General features: G+C 38.2%; 1 pseudogene; it reads left to right on the top strand.

Moving 5' to 3' along the window:
• The first annotated feature begins 8,600 nt into the window (after positions 1-8,600).
• LOC110543635 (vomeronasal type-1 receptor 2-like) lies at positions 8,601-9,474 on the top strand (annotated as a pseudogene).
• Positions 9,475-11,057: the final 1,583 nt, after the last annotated feature.

Below are 11,057 nucleotides of genomic sequence, written 5' to 3' on the forward strand. Positions count from 1 at the left end.
GTGGCTTCATAGAATGAATTTGGTAATATTCCTTCTGTTTCTATTTTGTGGAATAGTTTGAAGAGAATTGGTGTTAACTCTTCTTTGAAGGTCTGGTAGAATTCTGCGCTGAAGTCATCTGGTCCTGGGCTTTTTTTGGATGGGAGACTTTTGATGACCTCTTCTATTTCTTTGGGGGATATAGGACTATTTAATTGATTTACCTGGTCCTGATTCAGCTTTGGTAAGTCAAATCAATCAACAAATTGTCCATTTCATTTAGATTTTCAAATTTTGTGGCATATAGACTTTTGAAATAAGTCCTAATGATTGTTTGGATTTCCTCAATGTCTGTAGTTATGTCCCCCTTTTCATTTCTGATTTTGTTGATTTCGGTGGTGTTTCTCTGCCTTTTAGTTAGCTTGGCTAAGGGTTTGTTGATCTTGTTGACTTTCTCAAAGAACCAGCTCTTGGTTTCATTGATTTTTGAATTGTTTTATTTGTTTCTAATTGATTGATTTCAGCCCATAGTTTGATTATTTCCAGCCATCTACGCCTTCTTGGTATGTCTGCTTCTTCTTTTTCAAGGGTTTTTAAGTGAGCCATTAAGTTGCTTGAATGAGCTGTCTCGAATTTCTTCTTGAAGGCACTTAGTGCTATGAATTTTCCTCTTAGCACTGCTTTCATTGTGTCCCACAAGTTTGGGTATGTTGTGTCTTCATTTTTATTGATTTCTAGGAAGACTTTAATTTCTTTCTTTATTTCTTCCCTAACCCATCTGTCATTTACTTAACAAGTTGTTCAGTTTCCATGTGTGTGTAGGCTTTTTCCTATTTCTGTTATTGTTGAGGTCCAGCTTTATTCCATGGTGATCAGACAAGATGCAAGGGATTATCTCAATCTTCTTGTATCTGTTGAGGCTTGCTTTGTGACCAACTATATGGTCTATTTTGGAGAAGGTTCCATGAGGTGCTGAGAAGACGGTAAATTCTTTTGTGTTTGGGTGTAAAGTTCTGCAAATGTCTTTTAAGTCCATTTCATTCATGACCTCTGTTAGAGACATTGTTTCTTTGTTTAATTTCTGTTTTGTTGACCTGTCCTTTGTTGGGAGTGGGGTGTTGAATTCTCCCACTATTAATGTATGGGGATCTATATGTGGTTTAAATTTTATCTGTGTTTCTTTAACAAATGTGGGTGCTCTTGTATTTGGGGCATAGATGTTCAGGATTGTGATTTCTTCCTGGCGGAATTTTCCTTTGATGAGTATGAAGTGTCCTTCTCCATGTCTTTTTATTAATTTTGGTTGAAAGTCTATTTTATCAGATATTAGAATGGATTCTCCTGCATGCTTCTTGTGTCCATTTGCTTAGAAAATCGTCTTCCAACCCTTTACCCTCAAGTAATGTTTATGTTTGTGACTTAGGTGTGTTTCTTGTATGCAACAGATTGCTGGGTTTTGTTTACCTATCCATTCTGTTAATCTGTGTCTTTTTATTGAAGAGTTGAGTCCATTGATGTTGAGAGAGATTAATGACCAGTGGCTGTTAGATCCCTTGATTTTGATGTTGGCTGTGGTCATCAGGTTGTGTGCTTGGTTGCTTTTTGTTTTACTGTAGTGAGGTTAATTATTTCCTGTGTTTTCTTGAAAGTAGCTAGTTTTCTTGGGTTGTATTTTCCCTTCCAGTGTCTTCTGTAATGTTGGATTTGTGTGTAGGTATTGTTGAAATTTGTTTTTGTCATTGAATATCTTGTTTTCTCCGTCTATGAGGACTGAGAGCTTTGCAGGTTATAGTAGCCTGGGCTGACATCTGTGTTCTCTTAGGGTCTGCATGATATCTGTCCAGGCCCTTCTGGCTTTCATAGTCTCTGTTGAAAAGTCAGGTGTGATTCTAATGGGTTTGCCATTATATGTTACTTGGCCTTTTTCCCTTGCAGCTTTTAGTATTTTGTTGTTGTTGTTGTTCTGTCTACTTACTGGTTTGATTATTATGTGGCTGGAGGATTTTCTTTTCTGGTCAAATTTGTTGGGTGTTCTGTAGGCCTCATGTATTCTTATTGGCCTCTCCTTTAACTTGGGGAAATTTTCTTCAATGATTTTGTTGAAAATATTTTCTGGGCTTTGGAGATGGGAGTCTTCTTTTTCCTCTATACCTATTATTCTTAGGTTTTGTCTTTTCATAATGTCTTGGATTTCTTGGACGGTCTGTGTCAAGAATTGTTTGGATTTAACATTTTCTTTGACAGATACATCGATTTCTTCCATTGTATCTTCCACACCTGAGATTCTTTCTTCCATCTCTTGTAGTCTGTTGGTTATGCTTACCTCTGTAGTTCCTGTTTTCTTCCCTAGATTCTGCCTCTTCATTATTTCCTCCATTTTTGTTTTTTTTTTAATTTTTCCAATTCTATCTTCAGGTCTTGAGTTGTTTTGTTTACTTCTTTCACCTGTCTGATTGTACTTTCCTGTTTTTCTTTTAATTCCTTCAACTCCGTTTCTTTTATTTCATTCAGTGCTTTAAGCATTTCCTTTCTAAAGGCCATAAACTGTTTTGCTGCAACTTCCTCTATTTCTTTACGGATGGCAATATTCTGTTTGAGTTTATCTTCCTCTATGTCTTTAGGTATCTTATTTGTTTCCTCTGTTATCATCTTCATGAGCATAGATGTTAGGTCATCTTCTTGGATTTCAGTTATGCTGGGGTGTCCAGGGCTACTTGCCCCTTGGTAACTGGGTTCTGGAGATGCCATATTGCTCTGTCTTTTGTTGCTTGAGCTTTTACACTGGCCTCTACCCATTGTGCTGTCTTAGGTATTTGGGGTTATTTTCTGGTGGTTCCTGGGGATCCTGTGGTGGAGAGAATCCCCTTTGCAGAAAGCTGGTGTTTCCTGAAAGAAGTCTTCTCAGCTTTTTCGGTATAGTCCCTGGATGGCTGCTGTTTTTTTCAGGAGTTGCTGCTGCTCACCTCAGGGATAGAGACCTGAGTGGTAACTGAGGACTTTGTTAGTTGAGAGGGTTCTCCTCTCACCCAGGGAAGTCCTGAAGAGAGCTGCCCCGTTTCTAGGTTTCTTTCTGTAAATGTAATGATCAGCTGCTGTGACCCAATTGGACATCTGGCATGCAGCAACTTTTGTGCCTGTGTCTGAAGCACAGCTGAGTGATGGTGGCTTGGCCCCGCTGGTCTGTGAGACTTTTTCCAGGGAAGGACTGGGTGATTTAAATCAGTACAGTTTCCTTCCTTCCCTGTGGATTCTCTGCAGACAGGGACTCCCAGTCTCTTTTTTGCCCTGGGGCGCACTGCTCAGTCTCCACCAGCTGGCTGGTGCACAGAAACTGCCTGTGTCTGCCATTCTAGCCATTGGAAGTCTGGGCTTCTGCCTAAACTGGATAATTTTCCCAAGACCTTTTCGGGGTGAGGGTGTCAGCTGAGTGCTCTGAGATCACACCAGCGGTTTCCCTCCCTGTGTGTTTACACCAGACAGTGAAACACAGTCTCTGGTGCCCTGGTGCCCACAGTTCTATCTAAGGCGGCGAATCAGGCGTGCAGGCAGGGCTCTGTGCTGAACCTGGGTTCCTGGCTCTGGCTCCGGGTTAGCTCCTGGGGCACCCATGGAACCCATGTCTTTTCCAGGGGATGTCTGGGTGACCTAAGCTAGGTCCCAATCATTTTCTGCACCATGGGGTTATCTCTCGACTGAAAATTCCAGTCTCTGATAGTGTGGTGTAAACGGTTCAGTCTGGGACCTTGACCAGAGGCACTGGCGTGTAGTTCTGGGCTAGGGCTGGCAGCCAAGCGTCTGGCGGAACCGGGATCTCTTCCGAGGTTTAGCCGGGTGAGTTAAAAGCTGATTGAATCCCCCACCGAGGGGTATCCTCTCACCTAGGAAACACAATCACTGTGTTTTCTGGCCGCCAGTTCTGATTGCTGTCACTGTGCTGATCCTACTGTGCTGCTGGTCAGAATGAGAATCCTTCTGGCGCGGCCATCTTGCCCCCCCCCCCCCCGGCTAATTTACCCCAGTGTCTGTTTTTATGTCTACCTTAACATTTCTAATTTTGTTAATTTGGATACTGTCTTTATGCCTTTTGCTCAGTATTTGTGACTATTTGGTCAATTTTTATGTAAATAGTGTCTATATATGCTCTTAACCATAAATACAACAAGACAAAGTGGGGTTATCTAAAAGCATATAAAACTGAGATACTTGAGCCACAGCAGCGGAAACATTATAGTAAATATTCTAGGCACACCCATAGATCTGACTCTATGGAAGAGAAAAGATGATCAAAATACAAGATTGCAATAATATATAACCTGAACAACCCAAGAGAGTAGTTAGGGGTGAAGACCCAGATTCTGCCTGCCATGACACTCCCATAACTAATAAAACAGTACCTATAATGAGTTCTGACTGCTAATGTTTTTAAAATAACCACACCCAGCAGCATAGACTTGGTACCAAGGATTCAGAACATGAGTCTGAAGATGTGAAATTTGATGCTGAAATTGTGTCATTAAGACAAGGGATTTTTTTGAGAGATAGCAGTAAGGATGGAGGAAGAAAAATAAGAACAGAAGAAGGAAGTGAGGGAGGATTATGTGTGAGTTAGAAGTTTAGAAGAGGCCAGGATAATTGTCATAGGCTGCTGTGTCAAGGGGAAGAAATTGGGGTTCAGAGGCAGGCATTAAAAGGTAATTTAACATACCTAAATTGCAGCACCATAGTATTTTATGCTGTTTGCTGAAACAATCAGTTTCAAATGGTTGAGTTATTTCAGCTGAAGGCTAATACAGGAAAAGCAGAAAACAAATAAAGAGATCAACAACAGAAATGGCTGGATGTGCTGAACAAAGACGCCATTCTGAAAGTGTTACAAGGTCAAGGATGCAGGATAGATTTGAAGGGTGTTATAGTTAAAGACATATAATCTTCTACAAATACGGCTGTGTTCAGAATTTCTGTCATTGCTGAGGTGGTTTTTCTAGCTTTCCTTATACATTTAAATATCTCCATTTTAGGCAAATCTGCACACATAGAGGAAAATAGTTTCTATTACACTTGATGATGTCATAATTTTGTCTTACTGACACTTTATTAACTACCCATGAATTCCTGATTGACTCTGCTCTGCTCAGTGCTCTGGCATGGGACAGCACTATGATCTGAAAATTTATGACTGATTTTGTGTAAAGAACCCCAGGGAAGATTGGAATCTAACTAAACTTACAGACAGTTTAGCAAGCCTATCACACAATTAATTCTGATGGTTCCATTAATTCCGATTTTTTCATCCTTCAATGACCATGAAATGATAAGTGTCTCCCCAAACATGCTGTGTCCCTGGAGACTCACAAAATCACCAAATAGGCTTTGGTGATTAGCAACAGGAATAATAGTCTCAAGCCTGTGCTTGGCTCCCAAAGCAAATGCTGTCATTGCCAACACAGCTGAGATGAAGATCTTGAATCTACGGGAGGTGAGGTCACAGAGTTATGAACCTTTATTTCCAGACTTTTCCCCTTCCCTTTTCCACAGTTGGCTGTCATGTAGAGAACTGCACATAGAGCTCAACATTCTCCATAAGGAAGGAGCCAGGTGAAGACTTTTTCAAACTTGATGGAAGAGCAACAAAAAATGTAAGGCCTTATTAGTGCTTAAATCTAGACAGTGACCACACCACATGTTTTCTTCATTTAAATTTACATAATACAAAAGAATATACCTACTTATGTCTTGTATTTAAATGCCATTGAAAATTCTTTTTGCTGAGTGTGACTAAACATTAGGATTCACAAATACAAGCCTTATAGTCCAGTGCTAATGATTTTAATTCTTTGGGCTCTGTTTGTTTGTGAATGGGTAACTGAGGCCAGTTACACCATGAGTTCAGGTGCAGTCTCCCTTTATGGAGCTTATGGAGTTCAAGGACAACTTCAGTTGGTCTTCCTTACATAAGTTCAATTTTGTTTCTCTTTCACACAGGATTTCTCACTTTCCTAAAATGCTAAGTACACTAGTCTGGCTGGTGAGTGATCCCAAGTTACTTCCTGTGTCTGCATTTCCAGTGTTTATATCAAAAGTGTATACATTACCATGTATATTTTTGTTCCTATCCATCTGATGTTTACAGTCGTTTTGGATAGATTTTGTGGGTATAGCCACTAACTTTCCTTGGAAACACAATCTCACAGCAAATTTCTTGGTTTTCTTCCTTTTAAAATCGTTCTGCCACCTCTTCTAAAACACAGTCTGTGATTTTATGTGCAAGGCTTGTATAGTTGAAACTGGGCTGCAGAACTCTGAAATTTTATTGGCTGTGGTTTTCTGTTAAAGATATTCAGCCACAGAAACACACACACAAACAAACAAACATACACACAATTGAAAAACAGGCCAAGACTTTAAAAGAAAAGGGGTATGTGGAAGAGTTTGGAGGGAGGAAGGGAAGAAAGAGAAAGAAAAATAGTGCAATTCTTCTATAATCACAAAAAATTAAAGAAATATGTCCTAATGATTGTATAACCACACACCAGCTGTTTATTCATTTGAGCTGTGGATTTAAATAAGTCCTTACACCTGAAATGCAAGTGAGTTAGCAATTCAACTCTCTGCACACCCCACTAATAACTTCGTTTCTATTCCATGATATTGTTTTACATGCTAGTTTTCACGTTTCATAGCTGATTATGACCCTTCATCAAGGCACATGAAAGTAATTCTGTTAACTTTTTCATTTGAGAGATACCATATTTTCTTGCCTGGGACCTTAAAAATATGTGTGATACAAAATGAATTTGGGGTTTATGTTGCACTTATCAAATCCAACTTGGACAGAGGCTGTTTTGGCTGATATAGACTGTATAAAGAACACTCTTTTTATTGGATGCCAGGAATTTAAGATGTGGTAGACTTAAATTGCATATCATTTGAACATTTTAAGTGTGGTTGACATACATCATTGGGCACAAAATTATGTGCAGGTCTGTGTTAGGAGTAAGTCTTTTTTCAAGGTTCCAAATTGCCCTCCCCCCAAAAAAAGCTTTTGAGTTTAGATAATCATTTATAAGTCTTGGTTATGACAGGAATGCCAATGTCCATTTAAACGTTTATGCAAATTGAAAGAGTCATATGGAGAAGACTATATAATGATTGTCATTTCTGTTCAATTAAGCATTAGGAATTCTCTGAAACACAATCAAAACTTAAAAAGAAGCACATTATTAAACATTCTTGATTCAAATTGATATAATAAATGTGGTCCCACTGTGCACTTTCATTATGAAGAAAAATAATCATTAGAAACTGTCACAATGACTTAAAAAATCAGAGAAGTAGTTAGAAATTACTGATTGTTTATACATCGTGAACTTTGTCTTTGAAGACATCATCACAGAGAATTTTATTAACAATTTCCAACCATGGGAACACCATCAACAATTCATAAAATTCCTGCCTTATTCTCGTTCTTATAAAAGCTGTTATCTCCGATTGGTCTTTCCATTACATTTATGTTACTGTATGATGACACCAAACAGTAGATCTCATAAGAACACTGTACATTCTTCCCATTTTCCCATTTAATGTAGTTTTGTGCTTTGCTTTCTGTACAATATTTTTTTGGGTTTTTTAATTAAAATTTTATTTTTATATTAATTAACTCCTATTTCCGTGGACTTGGAGAAGGGCATGGGAGAAGATGAGGGAAAAAGTGTAAGATTGGGAGGGGAGGAGAGAGGGAACTACAGCTGGGATACAAAGTGAATAAACTGTAATTATGCTGTTGCTTTTAATCACCTGTTTTCATTTGGTAAGAGTTCATCACCTGGGATACAATTTCTGTGGCTCCTTTCCAATATCTGAGTCAAAAAGAGTAAGCATGTTCGTGTCATATGTATGGGGGGTTGGTGAGATTTGATTTGAACCCTTTTTCAGTGTAATCTGTTCTAATTTTTAAAGCCTTTTTTATTTTAATTAATTACAGTTTATTCAATTTGTATCCCCTCTGTTTCTTCTTCCCTCCTCCCCTCCCAATCCCACCCGCCCTCTAAATCACCCATATCCCTCTCCTAGTCCACTGAAAAGGGAGTTTCTCCTCCCCTTCCCTTTGATTGTAGTCTATCAGGTCTCATCAGGAGTGCCTGCATTGTCTTCTTCTGTGGCCTGGTAGGGCTGCTTCAATTTTAACATGAAGTTATCATTACAGTTTTCTACACCGCATAATGAAGATTTTATTTATTTTTTTTAATGTGACTTATTAGCAGCTCTTCATTCATTCTAAAGTTAGCAGTGAGCATGAATTCCATTTGAAGTCACCAACTATTGCTCCTCACTGGGTGGAGCACCCATGTTCTCTACACTTACATATCTACAAAATGTAGTGGAAGTTCTGTCCATGAATATGTGCATTTAAAGACTCCAACAATTTCACTGAAAGTTATTACTGATGATGCAGTGTTTGTTTTGAAACAGAGTCTTGCTACGTGTACATCATGGCTTGAAAATCTGCACTACAGTGATTCCTGCACACATATGGCCCATCCTAGAAAACTGCAATACAAGCTTCGGGTCAGAGACGTGCTTGTTACTGAAATTTAAAGGAAAAAAAATTGCTGAATGACAGAATGGACTTCATAACCATGGCAATAGTAATAATACTCTCATTTCTGAGTGCTCTAGGTCTTCTGGGAAACTTTTCCCTTCTTTTCTACTATCTAATCCTTTACTACAATGAACACACATTAAAAATCAAAGACATTATTCTTATACACGTGTTTGCATCCAACTCACTGATCATTCTCTCCAGAGGAGTCCTTCAGATAATGAGAGCTATTGCGTTGAACCAGTTCTTCAGTGATGTCGGGTGCAAACTTATAATATATGTTTATACACTTAGCAGGAATATGTCCATCACCATCACCTGTCTCTTGAGCGTCTTTTAGGCAATCACCATCAGCCCCAGTAACTTGTGCTGTAATGAATTTAAAATGAAAACTACAAAGTTCATGAGCCTGTCCATTTCACTCTGCTGGATCCTATACATGCTAGTAAATACGACTTTCACTGTGTGTACGTCTACTAAGAGGAATAGCAACAATAAGAGACAAAAAAGAGATTTTCAATTCTGCCATTCTCCAGCCCATGAAACAACAGTAGACTTGCTGTACATTGCACTTTTCATATTTCCTGAAGTCCTGTTTTCCCTTCTCATTGTATGTTCCAGCACCTTCATGATTATCATACTTTATGGACACAAGAAGAGAGTTCAACACATCCTCAGCATTCATACTTTCCACAAAACTTCCCCTGAAAACAGAGCCACAAAGACCATTCTGGTTATGCTGTGCACCTTTCTAGCTTTTTATACACTCTCTTCCATCTTACAATTGCTCTTTCACATAATTCAAGTCGGTGGATAATGAGTATCACATCCATTATTTCTCTATGTTAGGCCCATTTGTGATGTATTGTGAATTCACTGTTTCTAGATTCTGCTAAACCTAGATAAGAAATATAAAAATACTATAATCTAGTAATACAACTGTAAATTATACTTTCCTATTAAAGAAGATCTAAGATTTGTGTAATTTGTGTCATTCAAAAGAGCAGTGTAATAGTGAGATAATGTGGGGAGAGGTCATATCAAATTATCATTTCACAGAAGAAAAGTATGATATTCTCCTTTGTGGCTTAAAGTCTGGATAGTCCCAGGTTCTCAGTTAAATTACCTATGCCAACTATAGTCTACCTTTCATCAAGTGGACCTATAATCCAATTATAATGCAGACGGTTTCCCATGATATATTTTCCTCCTATTTCTGGCCACCTGTCAGCCCAGTTTGTTGTTGTTGTTGTTGTTCATATTGTGTGTAGTTGTGTTCTTTTCTCCTACATTAGAGGGCATAGCAACTTCCAGCACTATGAAAGCTAACAAAAACAGGTACCATGCTTCATGTTTTATGAATCCAATACTTTGCAATTAAATACATGTCACACAATTATTGTGTGACAACATATAACAGACATGTGTAACTTGAAGTCAAACAATGTCCCAATACTGAGTGAAAGAGGATGATAGGGATGAATTCTCAATACTACTTGAAATCCTAGTAGCATTTGATAGTGCTGGTACAGAGAAAAACACTTTACTTAATTACTATAATTACTTTAGTAATTAATTACTATAATTAAGTCCTGAGCAATTGAAAATTGAGCACCATGATAGTCTAGGTTTTCCAGCTAAGAGTACACAATGCATGAAATGTGGTATTTTTGCTAAATGCAGATACAGAGCAAGGTGAAGCAACTACAATTGTTTTCTTGGAGTTGGCTGAAACAGATGAACAAAGATCCATCTAGAAGGATTACACAGTAGAGGTTGCATCATGAATTAGGTCTGTGTGGAAGTCAGGGGTGTTAAGGTGTCTGAAGTTTTAAAGGTCACAAGACTTGTGTGATGGAAAATAAGGCTGGTTTCTCTCATCACAATGTCTACATCCAGTCTATAAACCCCTACTCTGAAACAGGTGCCTAACTGTACCAGACACAGTCATCAGCAAGGACAAATTACGATATCTTGTGCAACATCTCCTGATATTCTAACCTGGCATCTTCGCTCTATGGATGGAATATTGAGTAATGAGAGAACCGAATTTTTATTATACCAGATACATGTTTTCTGAGATTGTACCATGAAAGACTCCGTTTGGTGCTGAAAACAAGACTCCAAGTACAACACAAAACAATGAGCTTATTATTTTAAGTCATCATAATGTAATAAAAATTCTCAAAATGCTTCAATATAATTTGGTCAAATACCCCTTGCATGTAATTGTGTTGCAAGATGTTTTGGGATGAATAGGGATGAATATGGTCAAGAGAGATTGTATGCATGTAGGAAACTTTTAAAGAATAAATAAAAATAATTAAGCCTCCCCCCTAAAAGTTCAAACCCAAGTTGACAATTAATGACAAATATAAGATAAGGAATATTTAAAATGGTGAATGTAGTTTCGCAAAAAGTCACTGTGTTTGGCATGTATGTTACTAGCCCCTGTGTTGGGGGATTCAAAATGGTCACT

The sequence above is a fragment of the Meriones unguiculatus genome, chromosome 14 (assembly GCF_030254825.1).
Source record: "Meriones unguiculatus strain TT.TT164.6M chromosome 14, Bangor_MerUng_6.1, whole genome shotgun sequence".
NCBI lineage: Eukaryota > Metazoa > Chordata > Mammalia > Rodentia > Muridae > Meriones > Meriones unguiculatus.